Consider the following 12,172-nt stretch of genomic DNA (forward strand, 5'->3'; position numbering starts at 1 on the left):
GATGAGTCACTGAGGAACCACTGCAGGCAGTTTGCTGATTTTCACTTACTGTCACCCACTAAGAGTTGATTTATCTTGAGGCACACCTCTTTTACGCCGGCGCCGTGGCTTAGCTGGTTAAAGCGCCTGTCTAGTAAACAGGAGATCCTGGGTTCGAATCCCAGCGGTGCCTAAGTTAGCGGGGAGTGATACTTTATTGCTGCAAGTACACTTCTCCACTTTCAAAGGGCCTTTCTAAGCAACATTTCTTCTAGAATCTCCCTAAGATTCTTCTTACATGCCAATCCGTCTTTGGACCTCCGTTTCCCTGCACTTTTAGTGTGTATTGGAAACTACAGATTCTCACTTCGGTTTCATGAAGTAGCCTGAAGTAGGCATCTCAGGGTCTGTCCTCAAGAGTATGGAAGACAGGGCTCGGATTTGGACCCGTTTTGTTTCCATCCTATGCTCAGGGAGGAGAGGGAGAATAGGAAGGCTGCCGCTCCAATGGGGCTGCTGACGTCTGCTGGAGGGAAGGCATGGTCTGCGCCACCGAGCCGAGGCGCACGAGCGCAGACGTCTCTAGGCAGCGCGGGTGGAGCCGGGTGGAGCCGGCTGGAGGCGGGCGTGTTGATAGGCAGCTATAGTTGCGCAGGGCCAACAGCGCACGCGGCTGTGATGGCCGAGTGGTTAAGGCGTTGGACTCGAAATCCAATGGGGTCTCCCCGCGCAGGTTCGAATCCTGCTCACAGCGTCAGTAGTTTTGGTATTTAGGTAGCTCGGTCTCTGGGGAAGGAAAAAGCAGTTTGTTTTCTGGTCCTTTCCTTGGAGAATCTCCTGCGTTATTCTGAGAATCTCAGAGACTCGGCCGTCAGGGACCAGCCCGCGAGCGCCCTCTTGCGATTCTCATAGTCCTATCGACCTGCAAAAACTTTTTTACTGCCGATTTCAATTCCTAACGCCACCACACTCGGGTGGCTCCTTAGTGCTACTCAGCAATCGTTACTTTCCTCCAATTCATTCACTCTCATACTGCCCCATGAGACTGTTTCATTCCTACCCTCACCTCAAACTACGAATCCCTTCTCAGCTTTTACTTCCTGATTCACTGAGAAAATAAAGCATTCCGGAGTTCCCCATCAACATTCACATCGCACCTACCTACCTACCTACCTAATTGAGTCGGTGACCACGTACTCTTCTTTTCCTTCATTATTGTAGAAGAATGCTTCCACCTAAAGCCAACCCCTACTTTTACTAGATTTCCCATCCCTCTGGCCATCTCAAAGACACTGCTTTTTCCTATACCATCAAAATTTCCCTCTCAGCCGGGCGTAGTGGCTCACGCCTGTAATCTCAACACTTTGGGAGGCTTGACAGGTGGATCACTTGAGGTCAGGAGTCCGAGACCAGTGAAACCCCAATCTCTACTAAAAATACAAAATTAGCCGGGCGTGGTGGCTGACGCACGCCTGTAATCCCAGCTACTCGGGAGGCTGAGGCAGCAGAAGCTCTTGAATCCGGGAGACGAAGGTCGCGCCATTGCACTCCAGCCTGGGCAACAATAGCACAACTCCATCTCAAAAAAAAATCCCTCTCTACTTGATTTTTCTCTTCAGCCTACAGACACTAATTTCCCCCAATTTAGAAGCAAGACAACAAAAGCTATCTTGACCCCACACGCCTGTCCAGCTACCACTCAATTTCTCTACTCCCTTCTACAGCAAACAGAGCAAGTTATCCAATTCCATCTTCCCACTCTCCTTTGGACCCTTGCTAATCAGGTGTCCACCGCCCCCATCAAAGCTGCCCTTGTTAAGGTTGCCGAATGATCATCACATTGCTAAATCTATTGACCATTACTTCGTGGCAGCTGATACCGATGCTCACTCTTCCATTAGAAACACTCTTCGCTTGCCTTCTAGGACACTACACCCTTCTGATATTCCTTCTATTTCATCAGCAGCTTATTCTCAGACTTCTTTGCTGTTCCTCACCTTCTGGATCTCTAAATGTTGGACTGTTCCCAAGGCTCAATTTTCCAACCTCTTCTCTATCTGTACCCACTACCTTGGTCATTTCCAGTTTCATGGCTTTAAATATCAGGTAATACATTAATACATCCCAGATTTTCATCTCCAGCTCCAGAACTCCCCCCTGAGTTACAGATGCTTATATATTATTGCCCACATATCATCTACACTTGGAAAAAGCTAATACAGATCACAAACTTAAAATGTGCAAACCAAGGCCGGGCGCGGTGTCTCGTGCCTGTAATCCCAGCACTTCGGGAGGCCGAGGCGGGCGGATCACCTGAGGTCGGGAGTTCGAGACTAGCCCAACCAACATGGAGAAACCCCGTCTCTACTAAAAACAGAAACTTAGCCGGGCGTGGTGGCACATGCCTGTAATCCCAGCTACTCGGGAGGCTGAGGAAGGAGAATCACTTGGACCTGGGAGGCGGAGGTTGCGGTGAGCCGAGATCGGGCCATTGCACTCCAGCCTGGGGAAAAAGAGTGAAACTCCGTCTCAAAAAAAAAAAAAGTGCAAACCAAACTCCTAGGCTTCTTCCCCAAACCTCCTTCACCTGTGATCCTTTCATCTCAATAAATGGAAATTCCATTCCTTCAGTTATTTAGACTAAAAACCTTAGCATCATCCCTGATTGTTCTCTTTCTCTCCCACTCTACATCAAATGAGCCATTTCTATTTAAAATATGTTAGGGTCAGGTGTGGTGGCTCACACCTGTAATCCCAGCACTTTGGGTGGCCAAGGCAGGAGGATCTCTTGCGTCCAGGAGTTCAGGACCAGCCTGAGCAACATAACAAGACCCCAGTCTCTGTGAAGATTTAAAAAAAAAAAAAAATAGCTGAGCATACTTGTTGTCCTAGCTATTTGGGAGGCTGAAGAGGGAGTATCACTTGAGCCCAGGAGGTTGAGGCTGCAGTGAGCAGTGATTACACCACTGAACTCTAGCCTGGGTGATGGAATGAGACCCTGTCTCAAACAAAAAAAGAAAAAAGTCTAACATTTGACTATTTGCCATTACACCATGGTCCAAGCCACCCTCATCTCTCACCTAGATTATTGCAATACCCCCTAAGTTATTTCCTGGCTAGTTCCAGAGTCTACTTTTTTTTTTTTTTTTTTTTTTTTTTTTTTTTTTGAGACAGGGTCTTGCTCTGCCTCCAAGACTGGAGTGCAGTGGCGTGATCTGGGCTCACTGCAGCCTCCTGAGTTCAAGTGATTCTCATACCTCAGCCTCCCAAGTAGCTGGGACTACAGGTGTGCACCACCACGCCCAGCTAAATTTTGTATTTTTAGTAGAAATGGGGTTTTACCATGTTGCCTAGGCTGGTCTCGAACTCTTGACCTCAAGTGATCCACACCCCCCCACCCAGCCTCCCAAAGTGCTGGGATTACAGGTGTGAGCCACCACGCCTGGCCTCTACTCTTTTTTTTTTTTTTTTTTTTTTTTTTTTGAGACGGAGTCTGGCTCTGTCACCCAGGCTGGAGTGCAGTGGCACGATCTCGGCTCACTGCATGGCTCCGCCTCCCAGGTTCAAGCGATTCTCCTGCCTCAGCTGCCTAAGTAGCTGGGACTATAGGCGCGCACCACCATGCCCGGCTAATTTTTGTATTTTTAGTAGAGACGGGGTTTCGCCATGTTGGCCAGGATGGTCTCGATCTCTTGACCTCTTGATCCACCCGCCTCGGCCCCCCAAAGTGCTGGGATTACAGGCGTGAGCCACCGCTCCTGGCTGGCCTCTACTCTTAATATATTGGGTAGATTGATCCTTTTAAAACATAAATCAGGGACCAGGCGCGGTGGCTGACACCTGTAATCCCAGCACCTGGGAGGCCAAGGCGGGTGGATGACCAGCCTGGTCAATATGGTGAAACCCTATCTCTACCAAAAATACAAAAATTAGCCGGGCATGGTGGCGTGCACCTATAGTCCCAGCTACTCGGGAGGCTGAGGCAGACGAATCGCTTGAACCTGGGAGGCGGAGGTTGCAGTGAGCTGAGATCATGCCACTGCACTCCAGCCTGGGCGACAGAGTGAGACTCCGTCTCAAAAATAAACAAACAAACAAGAAAAGAAACATAAATTGGATTCTGTCATTTCTCTTTGAAGTCTTCTAATGGAGGTATCAATATGAATTCATGGTTTTTATGTGTACAGATACAGGAATAAATATAATAAATATATACACATACACAACATATACACATACACATATTTCCTAGCTCTGTCCACTGAGTGAGCCTAGAAACAATGATATCCCATACTAAATGCCCAGATCTTGGTTACTAAATGCCATTCTGTGCTAAAATTCCAGGACTGGGGCTGAAGAATTACAAGATGATCTTGGAACATTTTGTTGCACCAGAATGTAAAGAAATGCTCAAAGAATATTGGGTATGTATATCAAAAAAGACAGCAGCTAGGGTCTGCAGCCAAAGGGGCTCCCATTGGCTAAATCTGGGACAATTTGAGCATTAAAATTAAGATTGTGATGGATTCTAATAAATGAATAAAATAAAAACCCAAAAGTAATACTGATATAAATAAATAAAGCACCGTGGCTCATGCCTGTGCAAATCCTGCAGTTTTGGAGGATTGATTGAGCCCAGGAGTTCTAGACTAGCCTGGGCAACGTAGTGAGATCCCCATCTCTACAAAAAATTAAAAAATTAGCCAGGCCTTTTGGTGTACACCCATAATCCTAGCTACTTGGGAGATTGAGGAGGATCACTTGAGCCCAACAGTTCAAGGCTGCAGTGAGCTATGATGGCACCACTGCACTCCAGCCTAGGCAACAGAGCGAGTCCCTGTCTCAAAAAATGAATAAATAAATAAATAAATAAATATTCTTTGTACTATTCTTGCAAAATTTCTGAAAGTCTGAAAATGCCAGACATATTGCCACCTCAGGGCTTTTGTGCTAGCAGTTCCCTCTGCCTGAAATGTTCTTCCCCAGTTATCCCATAACCTGCCCAGTCATCACTTAGATTTCGCCTTCTCAATGAATCCTTCGCTGATCGTCCCTGATGACATCTAAAATTACAATTCTCACTCTCCACTCCCCTTCTCTGATTGATTTTTTCTTTTCTTTTTTTCTTTTTCTTTTTTTTTTTTTTGAGACGTAATCTAGCTCTGTCTCTCAGGATAGAGTGGAGTGGCCAGATCTTGGCTCACTGCAACCTCCGCCTCCCGGGTTCCAGTGATTCTCCTGCTTTAGCCTCGCGAGTAGCTGGGACTACAGGCATGCGCCACCACGCCCGGCTACTTTTTGTATTTTTAGTAGAGACGGGGATTCACTATGTTGGCCAGGCTGGTCTCGAACTCCTGCCCTCAGGTGATCTGCCCGCCTCGGCCTCCCAAAGTGCTGGGATTACAGGCGTGAGCCACTGCGCCCCACCCAAGCTTAATTTATTTCTATAGCACCATCTAACAAATGATTTGCTTTGTATAATGTACATTGACTGTTTCCCCTAAAAGAATGTATGACTCATAAGGGCAGAGATCATTGTCTGTTTCTTTTGGGGCTATATCCCCAGGGCCTAGGACAGATCGAGGCCCACAGTATGCACCCTATAAATATGTGCTGAAGAATAAAGGAGGTTCAGGGATCCAGACCTTTTGTGTTTGTGGGGCTTTAAGTTCCTTAAGTGGTTTCACTGCCCTGTTTTCTCTGCCTGGGTCTGTGCTGCCCCTTCTCTTTTCTTTGATTTTGCCACCCAAGGCAAGCTGAGCGGGGCAAGACCTTAAGTTTGCCTTGCGGGCCTGGAGAGCGTCTATCCTGGTCTTTCCTTGGCCCAGGGTCCTGGTCCTCTTACTTCCCAACCCCCAATCCCCCAGGACCCAACCCTCCAGGAACTCCCTCTACCCAGGGCCCAGGGGCTCCCAGGAAACCAGCCTTCCTTTTGAAGAACTGAAGAGGGAGGAGCTAAGTCTTGGAAATCAGGACTGGGGAGACTTCACAATGGGGGAGGGGAGGCTGGGATGCTCTACCGGCTACTCCGTTCCTTCCCCACCCCCTGCGTTCCTTAAGCCCAGCGCACGTGGGACACGAGCTCCCCTCCCCCAAGCCCCAGTGTGGCCCACTGTTGAAAGGGCAGCCAGGAAGAGGCTGGAGGCTCAGACGTCCACACACACGCCATTAGGCCACGGTATAAATGGACACAGCCACAAACTGTGTCAGGCCCATGCTGACAAAGAGGCGTGCAACCACACAGAGACCCCCACTGACACTCTGTGACACAGATACGCTGGGGATAGGAGTGGGAGAACATCTTCATAGGCCACATCTGCACTGGACCAACGAGCTCCAGAAAATTACCCAGCCCTAGGTCCGGGAGTCTGAAGCTTAAATGATTTAGAAGGGGGAGGTGGGGAGGGAAACAACTATTTAAGTGTTTAAGGAAAAATACGGCCAGGTGTTGTGGCACAGGCCTAGAATCCCAGCGCTTTGGGAAGCCAAGGCCAGAGGATCAATTGAGGCCAAGAGTTTGAGACCACCCTGGGCAACATATTGAGACCCTCATCTCAAAAAAGAAAAAAGAAAAAAAAAAGGGAAAAAGTACAAAATTAGGTACAAAAAGTAATATTTAGAGTGAAATGAGAGATGGCAACAACTTACAAATTTTAAAAGGTGACAAAGGCCGGGAGCGGTGGCTCATGCTTGTAATCCCAGCACTTTGGGAGGCTGAGGTGGGCGGATCATGAGGTCAGGAGTTCGAGACCAGCCTGACCAACATGGTGAAACTCCATCTCTACTACAAGTACAAAAATTAGCTGGGCGTGGTGGCACGCCCCTGTAATCCCAGCTACTCAGGAGGCTGAGGCAGGAGAATTGCTTGAACCCAGGAGGCAGAGGTTGCAGTGAGCCAAGATGGATGCCATTGCTCTCCAGCCTGGGCGACAGAGCAAGACTCCGTCTCAAAAATAAATAAGTAAAAATAAAATAAAATAAAAGGCAAAAATTTCACACTGTCCAGAAAAATAACTTAACAGTTTTAATTTTTTTTCTTTGAGACAAGGTCTCACTCCTGTTGCCCAGGCTGGAGTGCAGTGGCACAACTACAGCTCACTGCAGCCTCGACTTTCCCAGCTCGGGTGATTCTCTCACCTCAGCCTTCCAAGTAGCTGAAACAGGAACAGGCCACCATACCTGGCTAATTTTTTTTTTTTTTTTTTTTTGTATTTTTAGCAGAGATAAGTTTCACCGTGTTGCCCAGGCTGGTCTCAAACTCCTGGACTCAAGCAGTCCACCTGCCTTGACCTCCCAAAGTGCTGGGATTCATAGGTGAGCCACTGCGCCCAGCCAGCTATTTGTAGTACTTACTGCCTACACACCTCTATAGCACTTTCCATAGACTAGCTGCTAACTCTCTATATTTCAAATCTTGTTTCTCCTCTACCACCCATGACTCATAATGTCAAGAGCCATCAGACATTCATATCACATGTGTCCTCTGGCCCTGCACACTTCCAGCACGAAGCCTAGTGACTGGGCAAAGGAAATAGGAGTATCCCTGGAAGCCATTCCTACCCTAGATGAGGAGGCTAACTTAACTCAATATTGGCTGAGAACTGTGGCTCATGCCTGTAATCCTAGCACTTTAGGAGGCCAAGATGGGAGGAACACTTGAGACAAGCCTGGGCAACATAGTGAGACCCCAGTCTCACAAAAAATTAAAATTAAAAAAAAAATACCTGGGTGTGGTGGTGCATATCTGTTGTTCCAGCTACTCCAGAGGCTGATGTAGGGGGATTGCTTGAGCCCTGGAGGTTGAGGCTGCAGTCTCACCACTGCACTTCAGCCTGGGGGACAGACAGATCAAGACACCCTGTCTCAAAAACAAAGCAAAACAAACAAAAACACCAAAACCCCAAAACAAAAAAAAACTATATATGGAAGTGACTACAAATCATCTAAATGTATCCCACAAATCCAACTCAACTTCTCCACAGCTAGATCCCCCAAAATGCTCACAGCCAGCCACTCTAACACTGGGGATGAGTGGTGATGTGATGGACAGGCCGCAGGAGCAGCCAGAGTAGAGACTGGCCTTTGTCAGTTGCAGTGAAATGCCGAAGGTATGCACAATTTGTTTTTTTGAGACGGAGTCTTGCTGTTGCCCAGGCTGGAGTGCAGTGGCATGATCTCGGCTCACCGCAACCTCCGCCTCCCGGGTTCAAGCAATTCTCCTGCCTCAGCCTCCCGAGAAGCTGGGATTACAGGCACCACCACCATGCCCGGCTAATTTTTTTCTTTTTTTTGAGATCTGCCCACCTCAGCCTCCCAAAGTGCTGGGATTACAGGTGTGAGCCACTGTGCCCGGCCTCACTTATTATTTTTAATTGACAAATAATTATATATATTTATGGGGTAAAATGTGACATTTCCATATAAGGATACATTGTAGAATGATTAAGTCAAGCTAATTAACACATCCGTCACCTCATCTACTTATTTTTTCGTGGTGAGAACATTTAAAATAGACTTTTGAGACTCTGTCTCAAAAAAAGAAAAAAGAAAAAGGAAAAAATTACTTATTCTTGTTGGATACAGGTTAAAAAAAGAAAAAAGTGTTCATTCACTTATTATTATTATTATTATTATTATTATTGAGACGGAGTCTTGCTCTGTTGCCCAAGCTAGCATGCAGCAGCGCTATCTCAGCTCACTGCAAGCTCCGCATCCGGGGTTCACACCATTCTCCTGCCTCAGCCTCCCGAGTAGCTGGGATCACAGGTGCCTGCCACCATGCCTGGCTAATCTTTTTTGTATTTTTAGTAGAGACGGGGTTTCACCGTGTTAGCCAGGATGGTCTTGATCTCCTGACTTCCTGATCTGCCCACCTCACCCTCCCAAAGTGCTGGGATTACAGGTGTGAGCCACTGAGCCCGGCCTCACTTATTATTTTTAATTGACAAATAATTATATATATTTATGGGGTAAAATGTGATGTTCCATATAAGGATACATTGTAGAATGATTAAATCAAGCTAATTAACACATCCATCACATCATCTATTTATTTTTTCGTGGTGAGAACATTTAAAATAGACTTTTAATAATTTCATAATATACAATACGTTATTACTAACCATGCTGTGGAATAGATAGCAAAATCTCCTTCTTCATACACCCTCTTTTCTGGATTTCCAGAACACCCCACTCCCCCTGGTTTTCCTGTTGCCTCTCTGACCACTCTAGTCTCCGTTGCCAATTCTTCCTCCTCAACCAATCTCTAGGTGTTGGGGTGCCCCTGAGGTCCATGTTCAGCCTTTTCTTTTCTTCTTCTTCTTTTTTCTTTTTTTTTTGTTTGAGACAGATTCTCATGCCCAGGCTGGAGTGCAGTGGCCCAATCTCGGCTCACTGCAACCTTGGCCTCCCGGGCTCAAACAATTCTCCTGCCTCAGCCTCCTGAGTAGCTGGGACTACAGGCGTGCGTCACTATGCCAGGCTAATTTTTCTATTTTGTGGAGATGGGGTTTTGTCATGTTGGGCAGGCTGGCCTCGAACTCCTGACCTTAGGTGATCCACCCGCCTCAGCCTCCCAAAGTGCTAAGATTACAGGCATGAGCCAACACACCCGGCCCATGTTCAGTCTTTTCCCGCCACATTTTCTCTCTAGGTGCTCCAGTCTTATAGCATTAAAAGACGTCTATCTCCCAATCACTCCAGCATATTTACCCTCCAGCTCTGATCCCCAAACTTGTATATCCCTAACCTATGTGTGACCTCCACTTAGATATCTTTTTTTTGAGCGGAGTCTTCCTCCGTTGCCGAGGCTGGAGTGCAATGGCGCAGTCTAGGCTCACTGCAACCTCTGCCTCCCGGGTTCAAGAGATTCTCCTGCCTCAGCCTCTGGAGTAGCTGAGACCACAGGCGCATGCCACCATACCCGGCTAGTTTTTGTATTTTTAGTAGAGACGGTGTTTCATGTTGGCCGGGTTGATCTCAAACCCCTGACCTCATGATCCACCCGCCTCGGCCTCCCAAAGTGCTGGGATTACAGACGTGAGCCACCGCGCCTGGCCAGGATGTCTTAACTAATATGGCTAAAGTATAATGCTTGATTTCTCTTCCTAAACCTCTCCCCGACCCCACAGGTTTTCCCATCTCAGTTAAAAGCCACCACCACCGTCTACCCAGTTACAGTCATGCGCTGCATAACAATGTTTTGGTCAATGATGAACTGCATATATATATATGATTATAATGGGGATTGCCAGATGCAATGGTTCACGCCTGTAATCCCAGCACTTTGGGAGGCCAAGGCGGGCAGATCACTTGAGGTCAGGAGTTCAATACCAGCCTGGCCAACATGGTGAAACCCTGTTTCTACTAAAAATACAAAAATTAGCCGGGCGTGGTGGCTAATGCCTGTAATCCCAGATATTCGAGCAGCTATTCGAGAGGCTGAGGCAGGAGAATCGCTTGAACCCGGGAGGCAGAGGTTGCAGTGAGCCGAGATCCCACCATTGCACTCCGTCCTGGGCAACAAGAGCAAGATTATAATGGGGCTAAAAAAAAAATCCTTATCGCCAGGCGCGGTGATAAGCACTTTGGGAGGCCGAGGCTGGCAGATAACGAGGTCAGGAAATCGAGACCAGCCTGAGCAACATGGTGAAACCCCTTCTCTACTAAAGATACAAAAGTTAGCGGGGTGTGGTGGCACGGGCCTGTAATCCCAGCTACTCGGGAGCCTGAGGCAGGAGAATCGCTTGAACCCGGCAGGCGGAGGTTGCAGTGAGCCGGGATCGCCCCACTGCACTCCAGCCTGGGCAACTGAGTGAGACTCTGCCTCAAACAAAAAGAAAAAAAAAACCCGAAAAATTCCTATCACCCAAAGATGGCATAGCTATCATAACATTGTAGTGCCATGCGTTACCTTTTAGGTACACAAATGCTTAAAATTGTGTATAATTGCCTCCAGTATTCAGTACAGTACCATGCTGTAGCTGTACAGGTTTGCAGCCTAGGAGCACAATAGGCTGTACAGTGTAGCCTAGGTGTGTAGAAGGCTCTACCATCTAGGTTTACATCACTACACTCTGTGATGTCTGAATAATGAAATTGCCTAGCAACGCATTTCTTTGAATATATCCACACGTTAAGCAAATACATGATCGTACCTAAGACAAAGACCTAGGAGTAACCCCTTCATGTTTTCTCTCCCCACCACCACCTCAAGGCATTGCCTAAAAGACTGCTTCAGCACCCTAAATGAGCCCTCTGCCTTCATTCTCCAAATAGCAACAAAAGCGATCTTTTAATTTTATCTATCTATCTATCTATCTATCTATCTATCTATCTATCTATCTATCTATCTAGAGTCTCGCTCTGTCGCCCAGGCTGTAGAGCAGTGGCGCGATCTTGGCTCACTGCAACCTCCCCTCTCAGGCGCGGACCATCACCCCTGGCTAATTTTTTTTTCTTTTTTCTTTTTTATTTCATTGAGACAGAGTCTGGGTCTGTTGCCCAGGCGAGAGTGCAGTGGTGCGATTACGGCTTACTGCAACCTCGCCTCCCGGGTTCAAGTGATTCTCCTGCCTCAGCCTCCCAAGTAGCTGGGATTACAGGCCCACGCCATCACTCCCGGCTAATTTTTGTATTTTTAATAGAGACAGGGTTTCGCCATGTTGGCCAGGCTGGTCTCGAACTCCTGGGCTCAAGCGATCCGCCTGACTCAGCCACCCAAAGTGCTGGGATTACAGGCGTGAGCCACAGCGTCCGGTCCAAAGTGATCTTATTAATTATTATTATTATTTTGAGACAGAGTCTCGCTCTGTTACCCAGGCTGGAGTGCAGTGGCGCGATCTCGGCTCACTGCAAACTTCGCCTCCCGGGTTCAAGCGATTCTCCTGCCTCAGCCTCTAGAGTAGCTGGGATTACAGGCGTGTGCCACCACGCCCGGCTAATTTTTGTATTTTTAGTACAGACGGGGTTTCCCATGTTGGCAGGCTGGTCTCGAACTCCTGACCTCAGGTGATCCACCTGCCTCGGCCTCCCAAAGTGCGGGGATTACAGGCGTGAGCCACAGCGCCTGGCCCCAAAGTGATCTTTTAAAACATAAGTCAGAGAATATAACTTTGCTGATGAAAATCCTCCACTGGCTTCCAATTGCCGTTATAATCCAAACTCCTTCAATACTCTCCAAGATCCTGTGGGA

The 12,172-nt window shown here is 47.6% G+C and overlaps 1 long non-coding RNA gene and 2 other non-coding genes across 3 annotated transcripts; 2 read left to right on the top strand and 1 right to left on the bottom strand.

The window, feature by feature from the left end:
* The first annotated feature begins 98 nt into the window (after positions 1–98).
* Positions 99–172, top strand: TRNAT-AGU (transfer RNA threonine (anticodon AGU)). Its single transcript has one exon. It is a non-coding gene; the product is annotated as a tRNA-Thr (tRNA).
* LOC129137707 (uncharacterized) lies at positions 155–11,028 on the bottom strand. The gene is made up of 3 exons (XR_008540484.2): positions 10,892–11,028; positions 7,704–7,811; positions 155–765 (listed from the first exon to the last, which is right to left on the bottom strand). It is a non-coding gene; the product is annotated as an uncharacterized LOC129137707 (long non-coding RNA).
* Positions 652–733, top strand: TRNAS-CGA (transfer RNA serine (anticodon CGA)). The gene has a single exon. It is a non-coding gene; the product is annotated as a tRNA-Ser (tRNA).
* Positions 11,029–12,172: the final 1,144 nt, after the last annotated feature.

The sequence above is a fragment of the Pan troglodytes genome, chromosome 19 (genome assembly GCF_028858775.2).
Source record: "Pan troglodytes isolate AG18354 chromosome 19, NHGRI_mPanTro3-v2.0_pri, whole genome shotgun sequence".
In the NCBI taxonomy this organism is placed as follows: Eukaryota; Metazoa; Chordata; class Mammalia; order Primates; family Hominidae; genus Pan; species Pan troglodytes.